This window comes from Strigops habroptila, chromosome 1 (assembly GCF_004027225.2).
Source record: "Strigops habroptila isolate Jane chromosome 1, bStrHab1.2.pri, whole genome shotgun sequence".
Taxonomy (NCBI): domain Eukaryota; kingdom Metazoa; phylum Chordata; class Aves; order Psittaciformes; family Psittacidae; genus Strigops; species Strigops habroptila.
Genome location: NC_044277.2, coordinates 2,060,477 through 2,075,015, shown reverse-complemented (window position 1 = coordinate 2,075,015; position 14,539 = coordinate 2,060,477). Strand labels below are relative to the sequence as shown.

General features: G+C 42.5%; 1 long non-coding RNA gene across 1 annotated transcript; it reads right to left on the bottom strand.

Moving 5' to 3' along the window:
• Positions 1-1,445: 1,445 nt before the first annotated feature.
• LOC115615446 lies at positions 1,446-12,943 on the bottom strand. The gene is made up of 5 exons (XR_003994056.1): positions 12,873-12,943; positions 9,064-9,071; positions 8,592-8,594; positions 5,391-5,395; positions 1,446-1,458 (listed from the first exon to the last, which is right to left on the bottom strand). It is a non-coding gene; the product is annotated as an uncharacterized LOC115615446 (long non-coding RNA).
• Positions 12,944-14,539: the final 1,596 nt, after the last annotated feature.

Below are 14,539 nucleotides of genomic sequence, written 5' to 3'. Positions count from 1 at the left end.
CTTAAGATATTGGGCATTGAGATAATACTTGAGAATATCTCTACCAGGCAGGAATAGTTTTGTTTGTTGTAAATGGCCAACAACCCTTCTCCCCCTCCCCTGAAAATATCCTTAAACCAGCAGAAGTTAATAGTACTCTTCCAATATAATGGCCATACAGCAGGTAATGCTGAAGGGAGTAAATAGCACAAATTTTAGGTGTTTACAGTGCAGGCATTGCTGTTTGAACCAATTGTCCAGCCAGTTAAAGGGAGCTCACATGGTCTGCTGGAGCCTCTCTATCTTACAGGACCTTTCCCCTTAATTCTCTGTGGTGGTATCCAGCTAAATTACCTCCCACACATACTAATTCCTGTTCTTTGCCCAATTACCACTTACCAATCCTCCAAGCAAACGCAAAACACCTGCACCCACTGAAATGATGGCCATGAACTGAATCCAGAATGTGTCTCCTATTTCCAGTTCTCCTTATAGTAAATCAGTGCTAGTCAGAGCTGTGCTTTCCTATTCAAGCACATAATCAAACGAGAGATGACAATAAACACACCCAACTGTGTTCAGTGTGGAGCAGAGGAGCTGACACAAGAAAGCCAAAGTGATTTCAGTCCCAAGGTTTATTATATGCCCTGTTTAATTGCTTGTAATTCACATGAGGAAAATAATCATTTCTCCTTTCTTTCTTAATTGCACTTGAATATGAAGAATCCAACTGCATTTTCCCCTCTTTCAATCATTGGACCCCACTGGTATTATGACAGAGGTTTTTCAGTATTATTCTGCTGTTGATTTGCATGGTGGATGGTTTATATTGCTAATTAGCATCTATTAAAGCCAGTATCTCATTCAAGCCTTGATGAATGGAGATGAAAAGGAATAAGGCATCAGAATAAATCAGAGCATGAGACACTGAGTTCTCTTTTTACTACGTATTGGGAAATATCTCAGAGTTGAACTTGAATATGTCTGTAGTCTGCATGTGAATATAATCTATGCACCTTGTATCATTGTTACTATGGTAATTAACATGTCTCTCAAGCATGACACCCAAGGTATGGGTGCTACAGAACAGAAGAGTCATCATAGTGGGTTTATCTGGAAGGATTTTAGGAGATTGCAGCATGCGGCCTTTGCTTGTCTTCCTCCCAGTCAAATAAACATAACAACAGTCAAAGCCATTAAAAGATTTGACCGCAAAGAGGATACACAAGAGAGGACTTGGATGATCTTGGCAATCACATGTTTATTTTGAACGTTACAATGAAAAGTTGCTCTTTCACATGCTCAGTAACCAGGCTGTGAATCTCCCCTCCACAGGATGTCTGTGGCCAAGATGTCACCGAAGCTTTGACCTGCTGGATGCTGATACCAGCAACCAATGTTTCTAAAGCCAAAATCAAACTTAACATGGCTTTAGGTAATGCTATTAAACCTCTTTCTTTACCACAAATATATTTCAGGCTCATATCAGCATTTTGGAGTCAAAGTAGTGCCCCACATCTACCATTCACAAGTATGCTTTCATCTTCTTGCCAAAGCCCTGCAATTTGAATTTCAGTGAGAGAACATAATGGTCATCATGGGCAATGCCTGTAAAAAACAGTACCAGAGGAGGAATCGATGATGTGCTAAGATCATTGCGTTTATGTGAACATGGCTGTCTGCTCATCTGTCTTTTAACACTGTTTGCAAACTACTTTGTATAGGAACAATCTGTTCATTCAGCCCTTACTGCAATGGAGTCCTGCTCCAAGTCTGGAAGATTTTGTGACTAAAATGACATTCATTCCAATTCAGAATAATTTGCACAGATTGCAGATTCCAAGGGCTTGAAGTGCTACATTTAGGAGGGGCTGAATGACCCACTGGAGGGGCCCATCATCTTTTGATGAATACAGAGAGATCTTAACAGCCCCATGTAAAGCTCAAAATATTACTGTCTTGTCTGTACTAACAAGATCTCCAGTAACCGATTGTGGTGTACATGAGGACATCAGATTATAGGTGTTTTGATCTGGATCCAAATCCTTTCAGTTTTGTATTACTACAATCCTGGATACTCTGGCAACGACAGCTCAGGTGTCCCTGTGGAAGACAGGCAAGCAGAGCAGGAGGTTATCTTTGTTCATAGCCTGCTCCAAGTATGTTTTTAAGCCCATTGCTGGGGGTCTGATCTGTCCTAAAATTATTTTGAACTGGATTTCCTATGGGTTGACATGGTTGTTCTATGTCTGTGTGACTGTTTCCCCTTCTGTGTGTCTTCCCTATAACTTTTGAACCCATTGTCTGAACTAAAACCCATCTGGCAAAAGAGCAGAGATCTCAAAGGTTCTCAGAGGTTGTATTTCTACATCAACAAGACATAAATCTATCGGGAAATCAGCTTCATTAACTCTGATACTAATGATACCACTGTTTTTCTCCACTAAAAGGTGTGTAAGATCATTTACCTCTTCAAATAAGGGTAACAAATCCTATTTTACACTCTGCCAGCCGAAGTATACGTGAGTAAAGCTCTGACCACTAATCCTGGTTCTATTCAATGGAGGACTAAGAACTGTATTGTCTTCGACAGACATGTTTCTGAGGTAAACAAGTGTCTAGCTCTTCTTGCAAGACCTAGTAGAAGTGTAAGTGCATAGTGAGGGTAATGCACATGTTTATGAGTGTATTAGTAGATAGTTTCTAGGTCTGGATGATTGGGTGATCCAGGTTGATCCAACCTGTGATGTGTCACCCACTAGGTACTCTGCAAAGAACTAAAATGGTACATGGGAAAAGGTTGCAAGAAAACCCATTGATGAGGAGAAAGGATGACACACCATTCTGCATGACAAGTGAATAAGCCAAAACTGAAGCTATATAAACCAGTACATGGATAGTTAAAAATGAGGCTCATTTTTAGGTGTCTAAAAGACAAAAGCCACTACAGCAACACTATGCAAAATTTGTTCTGGAAAACTAGCGGCTGTTCTGTTACAGAAGGTTATGAGTCCCTGGTGTGAAAGAGCAATTCTTGTGTTCCTTTGTTCACAGGGCTTATGCTTCAGGAGTGTTCGGGGCAGAGAAGCAGGAAGAAAACCAGTTTGTGTGACTAATCATTGCTGAACACTCTGTCAAAGGAACCTTCCACTGTGCATTTAAAACAGAGATAAAACAGCAGAGACCTGGCCAGGTGGGAAAGTCAAGAATGAGCAAAAACTAGGAAACTCACAAGAATATGTGACCAAGCCTCATGAAATGTGGAAGAAAAAAGGCTTCTCCCTAGAGACCCCAAAGTGCAGTTTTGTTGCAATCCAGAATGTAGTGGAAACTGATGGAGTAATGATAGAAGAAAAGGACCTGTTTTCTAAGACAATGGTAAAAAGACATAGTATAGTCAGTGTTGGAAAGGACCTTAAAATCTAGTTCCAACCCCCTGCCATGGGCAGGGACAGCTCACACTAGACCAGGTTGCTCAAGGCTCTACCCAACCTGGCCTTGAACACTGCCAGTGATGAAGCATTCACAACTTCCTTGAAGAGATCTTCATTTCCAAAACTAAATTTTTCCCCTTTTCCCTGTAAATCCAATGATCTTTCTTTAACCAACACATTTATCTAGCTTGAGTTCAGGAAAATATACATTCAGAGATGCAAAGACAGCTTAATGCTTCTTTCTGCATTCACTTTAATTCCAGTTTGGGGAAGATCCACTTCAAAACTCTGACTCTAGGCCCCATCACATTGGCACTGAAGGGCATCTCCAAGCCCTTCTAGCCATCTTGTCACCAGTTCTATCACATCCTAGAGATGGTCAGCAGGTTGCCTCTCCTTGCTCAGCTGGACAAGTCCCATGCTCTGAGATGTTACCAGGATGACTGACATCTCTATTACTATTGACTCTCTATTGACTATTTAAGTCAACGGTGCCAAGACTGTTCTTTGCAACTCTGAGTCAAGGGGCAAAACAGGAGCTGTACAGGGGCTTTAAGTAAGTGTCAGGATACTGGTAGCTCAAGGATAACTCTCAACGTCATGGAGTAGGGAAGATCGAAGGATAGATGGAAAAGCCTGGAAGGATGGTGTTGATACAGACACTAGACTGTGCCTAGAAGTTTGCAGAAAAAAGGTACATGTTTATGAATTTATTTCTATAAATATCTCCATGGATCCCAAATAACTGAATATTTTGGTACAATTATGTTGACTTTTAAATAGTAGATTTTGTGGGCTTTGCTTTTTCTTCTTTTGATTTCTTTTGTCTTGTAGTAGAGACTCATCTGTTACATGCTCCAGTCTCTGTGAGATGCCAGCAGGTGAAATCTGCCCTTTGGTCTAATGCAAAACTAATGATTCACTGGAGTAATTGCTTTAGTTCCTGCAGTATTATAGAGACAGTCTTTCCTTTCGTCCATAAATCTTCTCTCCCCCCTCTCTCACCCCTCTCTCTCCTTTCCTTTCCTTTCCTTTCCTTTCCTTTCCTTTCCTTCCTTTCCTTTCCTTTCCTTTCCTTTCCTTTCCTTTCCTTTCCTTTCCTTTCCTTTCCTTCCTTTCCTTTCCTTTCCTTTCCTTTCCTTTCCTCTCCTTTCCTCTCCTTTCCTCTCCTTTCCTCTCCTCTCCTTTCCTTTCCTCTCCTCTCCTTTCCTTTCCTTTCCTTTCCTTTCCTTTCCTTTCCTTTCCTTTCCTTTCCTTTCCTTTCCTTTCCTTTCCTTTCCTTTCCTTTCCTTTCCTTTCCTTTCCTTCCTTCCCTTCCCTTCCCTTCCCTTCCCTTCCCTTCCCTTCCCTTCCCTTTCCTTTCCTTTCCTTTCCTTTCCTTTCCTTCCCTTCCCTTCCCTTCCCTTCCCTTCCCTTCCCTTCCCTTCCTTTCCCTTCCCTTCCCTTCCCTTCCCTTCCCTTCCCTCCCCTTCCCTTCCCTTCCCTTCCCTTCCCTCCCCTTCCCTCCCCTTCCCTCCCTTTCCTTTCCCTTCCCCTTTCCCTTCCCCTTCCCTTCCCCTTCCCCTTCCCTTCCCCTTCCCCTTCCCCTTCCCCTTTCCCTTTCCCTTTCCTTAACTCAAAAGAGGTTACTTAGTCTTAGGAAGTGCTAACAACAGAGTTAAGATAATCCACCACCTGCATTCCTGTAAAGGAGACTTCTCCCTCTAAACTAGTGTATTGTGATGTGCAGGTGATGGTATCCCTGCAACAGGCAAGCAAGAATGGCTGTAGATCAAGTTTTTAGCTGGTGGCATACAGGCCATATCCAGTCTATGTTAAATAACCCAATCATCTGCTGAAGCATTGTGCATATGGAGCACAATCATATGGAAGGGGGGGACTACCTGTGCTTCTGAACACAAGGTTATATCTACCAGCATTCTTTCACAGCTCCAAAGGGCACTGCTTAGCTCAGCTTCTATGTGTATTCCCAAACACTTTTCCTCCCTAAAGACGGTGACTATATACAAATGATCTACTGGACATCGTCCTTAGCCTGTGCTGCTCCCCACACCATACCTTGGGTTTGTCCTGGGCGAATTCTAGTTGGCACAGGCCAAAGCATCCCAGAATGAGACAGGATGGACCATCACAGGCCAGTAGTTGCTGGTCCTGGGTTCAGCTGTAACAGTTGTTATTCTCCTTCCTAGTTGCTGGTGCAGTGCTGAGTTACCAGCTGGGCTTAAACCACGACATTGTTCTTATGTGAACCTCCCTATACTGAGATCACACAAAGTGTTCTGTGGAGCTGTTCATAGGCTAGATTGGTTTCAGCGAGTATAAGTAGTGTTCAAAGAGCTCGCTTCTCTAAGTTTGTTATTGTAACAAGTCTAACAGTAGTGTATATTGACAACCAAAGATCATACCCAAGAGTAATTCAACAAGTAACAGGACATAGCATGCCCAAAAAAGCATCTCCTTCTTATGCTCTCATCTTGCTGCATTTAAGCATGCTCTTTGTCAAAACAAGCAGCAACGTTCCTACTCCAATTTCATTTTAATCCTTCTCTGGTCTATCAAAACAAACAGAAATATCCAAATGGTTGCTTTGCACAAAACACTAAGAAGAATGATACTTTCAGATGCTTGTTATGTCCTTCCTACAAAGAAAAGAAATCTGGCATTTACAGAATACCGCTATTTTTAGTGATCCCATTCTCTTTCTTCTTCTTTAGGAGTCATTGACTCCAATGGGTTGCTATCGTTGAGTGGCAATTTTGGCTGTCTGCACAGCAGCATAAAACATATGACCATGGCAACTGCTGTACCTTCAGATGTCTTGGTTTACCAATTCTATATGTATTTGATTACTCTCACAGCACTCAGTGTACCCAAAGATGCACATACAGAAGTGACTGCTTAGAGAAAATAAACTGTATTTCTCTTAGTGGCTTGATGCTTTATGGTCTTCTGTTTTATGCCAGTGAATTGAAGCAGAACAGCCTGAATTAAACATAGAAACATAGACAGTCTAGGAAATGTGCCAGCTAATAAACACTACAGTAAACAGGGAATCCCACCTGCTTGCAGGTGTCTCTTGTTCTGTAGAACAAGAGCAATATGTTTGAGACTATTATACTGTTATAAGTCGTTTCAATGAATTCCCAAAGTAGAAAATTGCCATGGCTCAGATTTCTCCTACTAGAGTTCAAAGTGGAACAGAAGGGTATGAATAGATGTGCATAGAAGCTGAGAAACTTGGGTTAAATTGTTCTTTGGAATGAACTCAACGTACAAGAAATGGCATTCCCTGAAACTTAACATGAGCTGGCTTCAGCATGCGCTCGCAGCCCAGACAGCCAATGGTATCCTGGGCTGCATCAAAAGCAGCATGACCAGCAGGTTGAAGGAGGTGATCCTGCCCTTCTACTCTGCTCTCGTGAGACACCCCTTGCAGCACTGTGTGCAGTTCTGGTGTCCCCAACATAAGAAGGACATGGAGCTGTTGGAGCAACTCCAGAGGAGGCCACGAGGGGCTGGAGCACCGCCTGTATGGAGACAGGCTGAGAACATTGGGGCTGTTCAGCCTGGAGAGGAGAAGCTGCGTGGAGACCTCAGAGCAGCTTCCAGTGTCTGAAGGGGGCTACAAAGATGCTGGAGAGGGACTCTTCATCAGGGACTGTAGTGATAGGACAAGGGGAGATGGGTTCAAAATGAAACAAGGGAAGTTTAGGTTAGATCTAAGGAAGAAGTTCTTCCCTGTGAGGGTGATGATGCACTGGAACAGGTTGCCCAAAGAAGTGGTGAATGCTCCATCCCTGGCAGTGTTCAAGGCCAGGTTGGAAGGAGCCTTGGGCAACATGGTCTAGTGTGAGATGTCCTTGCTCATGGCAGGGGGTTGGAACTGGATGATCTCAAGGTCCTTTCCAACACAAACTACTCTATGATTCTGTGATTCTGTGATTCTGTGATTCTGTGATTCTATGATTCTATGATTCTATGATTCTATGAGTATGACCTTCTGTACCTATCAGCTTTTCGTTGGGATGAGGGAATTAAATCTCTCAGCTTTCATAGGGGCACAGTATAGAAAAGTGTTTTGGAAGACTAAGACTAATTAATGCTCCAGGGAAGTCAATGATTGATAGAATTTGACAATAAAATTCACAGGATTGAAAAAGACTTCCTGAGGTCAATTATTTCAGGCTTTGTCATGAGGCATGGTCAGTTCCACCTTGATTCACTTACGTAGGATGTGCTGTCATTCTTCTCACACTAAGCACTTCCCACCCTTTCCAACAATCAATCTCTGTGCTTCATTATTCTTCCTGATGAAAAGATTTTGGTAACTTCCAAGTTTATGTCCCATGTTTGAATGTAAAGTCTTTCATTTCCTGGGCCGTCCCCAATGGACCTGCACTCTGGACTATTCCCTTTTTCCCATCAAGATGATTTTACATACCTAAAGACTCTTTTATCAGCTCCTTTTATTAAGCCTCACCACTAATGACACATCAGAATGTTCTTCTATACATATTTATTGGCTAGGATTTGAGTGAGGTTTTGAACTGCAGATGGTGGTGGGTGAGCAGTTAGCACTGCCTGCAGTACACTTGTTACAGGCCTGGAAATTCAGCTTGTGTCTCACTTCCAGATAATACCAATAATGTGGGCTTGGCATTCAAAGGAATGTAAACCTTTTAAAAGCCTTTGGTGACATAAAATGAAAAGTCTGGGCCATCAGTCCCCAGATCATACACTCACTTCATAGAATCATAGAGTCATAGAATCACAGAATCACAGAATCAGAATCATAGAATCATAGACTGGTTTGGGTTGGAAAGGACCTTAAGATCATCTAGTTCCAACCCCCCTGCAATAAGAAAAGTGGATTAGAAAAGTCCCTGTGATAAGGAAAGTGGATTTCAGAGAAGTGCAAACACTTTCCTTCCCTCCCTCTGGAAAGCACAATCCACAACTCAGTGATTCCTTTTAACCAACCAAGGTCAACTTCAGTGTCCACAAGCTCCTCCTGCAGAGATTTCTTTCTTCCTGACCCAAAGGATTATCCCCAGCATGATCCATGACTCCTATAGGTTGCCTGTCCTGCTGCATTAAATTGATCCTCCTTACCTACAGAATCAAACACCCCATTTCTACCAGGACCTCTTTTCTGCACACTTGCTACTCAAAACCAACAAACTCTTTCTCTTCCTTCCCACCACCTTTTCCTGATGAACAGGCTCCATAGTACGTCCCTCAGACAGCACCATCACATCATTCCTGCTCAGGATAACATCCCCGGTTCCCTTCTGACTGATTACCCAGCCATTCAACTGGCTTGTCTCTCACCTCTTCCTCAACTTCAGACTCACACACAGGCCATGAACAGTCTCTCTCTCTATGTATATACACACCAGGTCCTCCCTCCTTCCTCCATCCAATGGTGTGCATAAGTGTGGGACAACAAGCCTGACCTTTGATTGACTGATTTCCATCACACTGATGAATCACAGTGGTGGGTAAGCACAAGAAATTCAAATGCTTCTGTTTATTCCTCAAGTTTGAGCATAGGCATCTCAGATGCTTAAGAAGCTGCCCTGTCGTGTTCCCTCCTTCTCACACTGCCACAATTTCCCTCTTGCCTCTCTGGAGAGCAGTGCTGTGGGACCTGCTGCCCTATGGTAAAGCTCAAGGCATCCACAGGCATCCACACTGATCCTACAAATTTTCTTCCTTCGTTTTTCTCTTTGTAGCCTGTTTGGGTATTTAAAATATTTTTAGTATTTTCACCATTCAGAAAACTCCTTCTCACTCTTCTGAGTGAGGATTTCTCTTCCATTGTGATTCTCTGACACTTCACATTAATACCACATAATAATTCCCTTAAATCACAATGGGCGTAAGTGACATTTCAACATGAAAGCTCTTCATTAACACACAGAGATTGTTTAAATCCTAATTAGGAGCTAGAAGAGGAATCCGTTCCAGTCCTTTCAGGATTTTCTTCTCCCACAACTTCTGCTGTAATACCTTTGCCTCTGCCATTTTATCCTATACAAGTGCACAATGTTAGCTTTTCTCAATATCCTTATTGTCAGAGCTTATAGGGCATGGAGGTATCTATCTTCATCTTCCACATGATGAGGAAGTGAAAGGTGTTGACAGCAGCTCAGAGAATGAGTGTGATGCTTGGATGACAATGTTGTCCACAGCTGCACATCAGACCTCATTTCCTGATGTGTCATCATTTGCACAGTCCCCAGGAATTATTTTCCATGGTCTTGAAGCACGTTTCATCTTGGCTATTTCTTTTTATATAAGAATTAGAAACTCCAGCAACACAGGGAAACTGGAAATGGGATACCTGCCATTTTCCTGAAGCTTAAACACAAACGTATATTATATTGCGTAAGATGATCAGAGGGCTGGAGCAGCCCTGCTCTGGAGACAGGCTGAGAGAGCTGGGCTGGTTCAGTCTGGAGAAGAGAAGGCTCCTTAAGGGGAAACCTTAGAGCAGCTCCCAGTGCTGCACACAGCAACCTGTGCCAGCGCCTCACCACCCTCACAATGAAGAACTTCTTCCTCAGATCTAACCTGAACTTCCCCTGTTTCAATTTGAACCCATCACCACTTGTCCTATCCCTACAGTCCCTGATGAAGAGTCCCTTCCCAGCACCCTTGTAGCCCCCTTCAGACACTGGAAGCTGCTCTGAAGTCTCCATGCAGCTTCTCTTCTCCAGGCTGAACAGCCCCAATGTTCTCAGCCTGTCTTCATACAGGAGGTGCTCTAATAGGCAGTGATCCTCTAGATAGATAGGAGGTGCTCCTCTAGATAGGAGGGGCTGTGCATCAGCCTGGCTTGATATAGCAGGGGCACAAATGGCACATCCAGATACTGGCTATTCCTGTTGCCTTGTCTCCTCTTATGGGGAGTTGAATGGGGCACATAGGGCTGCAAAAAGAGATGGATGCAGGGAAGCTGGTGCATGAGTTACAGTGAGCTATATGAAAGCCAACAGATCAACCAAAGCATAACTTCAGCCTACGGTGTTAGATGGTTTTTCCTGGGTGGTAGGTGGGTCACTGAACCTCCAATGGCTCAGGTAGGTCTTGCACTTACAGTTCAAACCAGATCTCAATATTTCTCTCTGAAAAATGGTTGCTTTGGCTGGTTTTGAAGGAGTGATATTTCTCTGTGAAATGTCTCCTTCCAGGGGATTTGTCTTTTTTAATAAACAACAAAACCCAGACCTTCTTCGCCTTCACTCCAATCCCAAACCGTCACTTGACATTTTTCAGACTCCTATCAAAACCCTTAAAGTTTTATATTTCATCTGAAAAAGGTGCCGGTTGTGAAGAAACTCTGAAATGTTTTATGAGATAAAGAAAGCAATGCTGCAACTATTTTCCATGCAGTCTTGCTTATTCCTTTAGGGTCTGTTATAATAAAACACATGAGTTTTTCTTGGTCAGATTCTTAGAGAATTTTAATGATGTGACTAGCAGGAAGCCAATTCTCTACTCTAGTTTGCTGAACAGTTCTTTGCATGGCAGCATTAGCTGTTCCAGTGTTGCTCCTCACTTGTACTACTGAGAGAAGAGTCAGCCGCTGAGGTTTTGTACACGCCTATGGCAGGGGGGTTGGAACTGGGTGATCTTAAGGTCCTTTCCAACCCAAACCATTCTATGATTCTATGATCATGGTGGTCTTGGAGTGGAATGGGCTGCCATCATGGGATCTGCAAGGCTGTTAGCATGTGTGTGCATGTGTGTACATGCGTGGGTGCACATGTACATGTGTCCTCTTATCCTGTGATTTCATGTGAGTGTGTGGCTTTGCTTGTGCATATCAGTGATCATGGTACTTTCACACAGCTCCACATATGCTTAGATATGATTAGATAAAGTGAACAACGGGGATGTGAGAAATACTTCAATTTAATTAGATCTGTGGAAGAAATACTTTATTTCAAATTGCAATTAAAAAGTCAATACAAATGCAATCACATATCACAAAAATGCTATGGAAATGAAATCCCATCTAATGTGGCAAATGGATTTAATCCTGAATTAACCAGGAAAGCTATGAGCTATCGAATTTGTAGAGAAAACACATGAGTACAAACTGCAAACATGTATGTGTGTACATAAAATATGTGAACATGTGAATTTCCCCATGTGCAATTTTGGAAGGTTAAAAATCTCATGCTATGTGCATAGACCTCATAGCAGCCTTCCAGTATCTGAAGGGGGCTACAAGGATGCTGGGGAGGGACACTTCATTAGGGACTATAGTGATAGAACAAGGGGTAATGGGTTCAAACTTAAACAGGGGAAGTTCAGATTAGATCTAAGGAAGAAGTTCTTTACTGTGAGGGTGCTGAGGCACTGGAATGGGTTGCCCAAGGAAGTGGTGAATGCTCCATCCTTGGCAATGTTCAAGGGCAGGCTGGCCATAGCCTTGGATGACATGGTCTGGTGTGAGGTGTCCCTGCCCATGGCAGGGGATTGGAACTGGATGATCTTAAGGTCCTTTCCAACCCTAACTATTCTATGATTCTGTGATTCTATATGCACTGTCCTGTGTGTCTCTCTGTGTTTTGCATGTTGGCACACTAAATATAAAGCCTCCATGTGGTAAGCATCACCTTCCATGTGATTTATTCGCTCCAACCTTGTCAGAGATAGACATCTTTTTATAAACTGGTGGGACATCTGAATGCAACTTTCTTCCATAAATTCTGTTGAATTACCAATTGGTACATGGGAGAAAGACAGCATGGGTCATGATTTGGCATGTCATAGCAATGCTCTGGTCTTTATAGAAACATTATTCATCACTACCGCGCTCCTCGTTACAGAATTAATACATTAATCTGCTAAAAGAAGAGGATTTTGCAATATTTGGTGTCATGGTGATTCAGGATGTCTCTATATTTATGCTGCATTGTATTACAGAGCATTTTAACATACGTTAGGGTGTCATTATGTTCATGGTGAATTACAGTTAAGGCTCATTTTGCATAGCATGGATGGCTTACCCAGGAGACCTGTCATTATGCATATGGTGGATTATATCTAAGTCTTCCTTTATGTTCACTGCCCTGTACTACATTTACAGCTAATTATTGCACAGATTTCCATTCCATATCCTAGGGATTTATTTATATAGGAAGTGGAAAGAGCATTGGTTTGTTTTCTTTACTAATTTGTTGCTTTTAATGCTTGTCAGCTAGATTTCATTTCTGCAAGTACACAAAAGAAGGAATACGCAAATCCAGCTTGTGTTTTTGGAGGTTTCCACATATCAAAAGGATTCGGAATTCTAATCATAAAAAGAGAGAAAAGCGGAATTAATTTTATTTACAACTCAATTATACTTCAGTATTTCTTTACATAGAAGCCCTGGTTTTCCATTAAAAACCCCGCCTTCAGTAACTCCTTACATTTTTCACCCACAATTCCCACATGGAGAACTGTATACAGTTCTGGTATCCTCAACATAAGAAGGACATGGAGCTGTTGGAGCAAGTCCAAAGGAGGGCCACGAGAATGGTCAGGGGCTGGAGCACCTCCCATATGAAGGCAGGCTGAGAACATTGGGGCTGTTGAGGCTGGAGAAGTGAAGCTGTGTGGAGACCTCAGAGCAGCTTCCAGTGTCTGAAGGGGGCTACAAGGACACTGGAGAGGGACTCTTCATCAGGAACTGTAGCGATAGGACAAAGGGTGATGGGTTCAAACTGAAACAGAGGAAATTCAGGTTGGATGTAAGGAAAGAGTTCTTTCCTGTGAGGGCAGTGAGGCACTGGAAGAAGTTGCCCAAAGAAGTGGTAAATGCTCCATCCCTGGCAGTGTTCAAGGCCAAGTTGGACAAAGCCTTGGGCAACACGGTCTAGTGTGAGGTGTCCCTGCCCATGGCAAGGGGTTGGAACTGGATGATCTTAAGGTCTTTTTGAACTTGAAGTATTCTATAATTCTATGATTCTATGAGAATGTCTTCAGGTATTGGAAAAACAAAGTAGTTTTTTGGATATAGCTGCCAGAAATAAAAGCTGCTTACCTTGTAAACTTGAAATTTCCCTCTTTCCAAAATCTCTTAAATTCAATTCTCAAGCTTTCCTATTTTTAATTAAAACTTAGAGAGTTCTGATAGAACTCTTTGAATGAAAACTTTGATGTGATGAAAAAAGGTATTATTTCCCATCCCTAAAGGTTTATCATTTCTTGCAGCTGTGCTGTAGAGTCACAGATTAGGCAGGATCCCTCTTACCCAACACTGCAAAAGCAAAGACATCTTATATACATAGAATCATAGAATCATAGACTGGTTTGGGTTGGAAAGGACCTTAAGATCATCCAGTTCCAACCCCCTGCCATGGGCAGGGACACCTCAACTAGACCAGGTTGCTCCAAGCCCCATCCAACCTGGCCTTGAACACTGCCAGGGATGGAGCATTTACCACTTCTCTGGCCAACCTGTTCCAGTGCCTGGTCAAGTTGTTATTTCTTATTCACAAATAGAGAATGTGATATGAATTCCTGTAGCATGTACACTAACAAAGGACCTCATAGCACTGCGTATTTTATAGCACATTGCAGGAGTTACTCATGCGCCCCCCAAGTGTGCACCCTAAATAGAAAGAACAGACAGTGACTCTGCCTTTTTCCTTCCCCTATTTCATGATGATGAATGTGAAGCTTTGGGCAATGAAAGATTCTACCCATAACATTTTTTTTTCCCTCAGTAAACAGCAAATAGATTTAGGGATATAAAGTTTCTTCCCTTCCTCGCAAACACAACAGCGTTTGAATAACAGTGGTGGATGCAATCTTCACACAGAAGACAATGACAACCAAATGACTCTGTTTTTTCACGCAATAAGTGACTTTTGCTCTGTCTACCCTATCTTTTAACTGTCCAGGTTTTACTTTTTTAGCTCTTCCAGAGGCTTAACCCACCAATCTGATGAAATGTAAAAGACTTCTTGTCCTTCTGTAAGCACCATGATCGAAAAGCCAATTTACCTATAGAAACAGGGCAATGTATTAACCATCTCCACCTTCCCTAGATTGGACTCTTATTCTTTGGGATGATGTAGGTCCAGCACGCGGAAGAGTGTACAGTTCTGGTGTCCTCAACATAA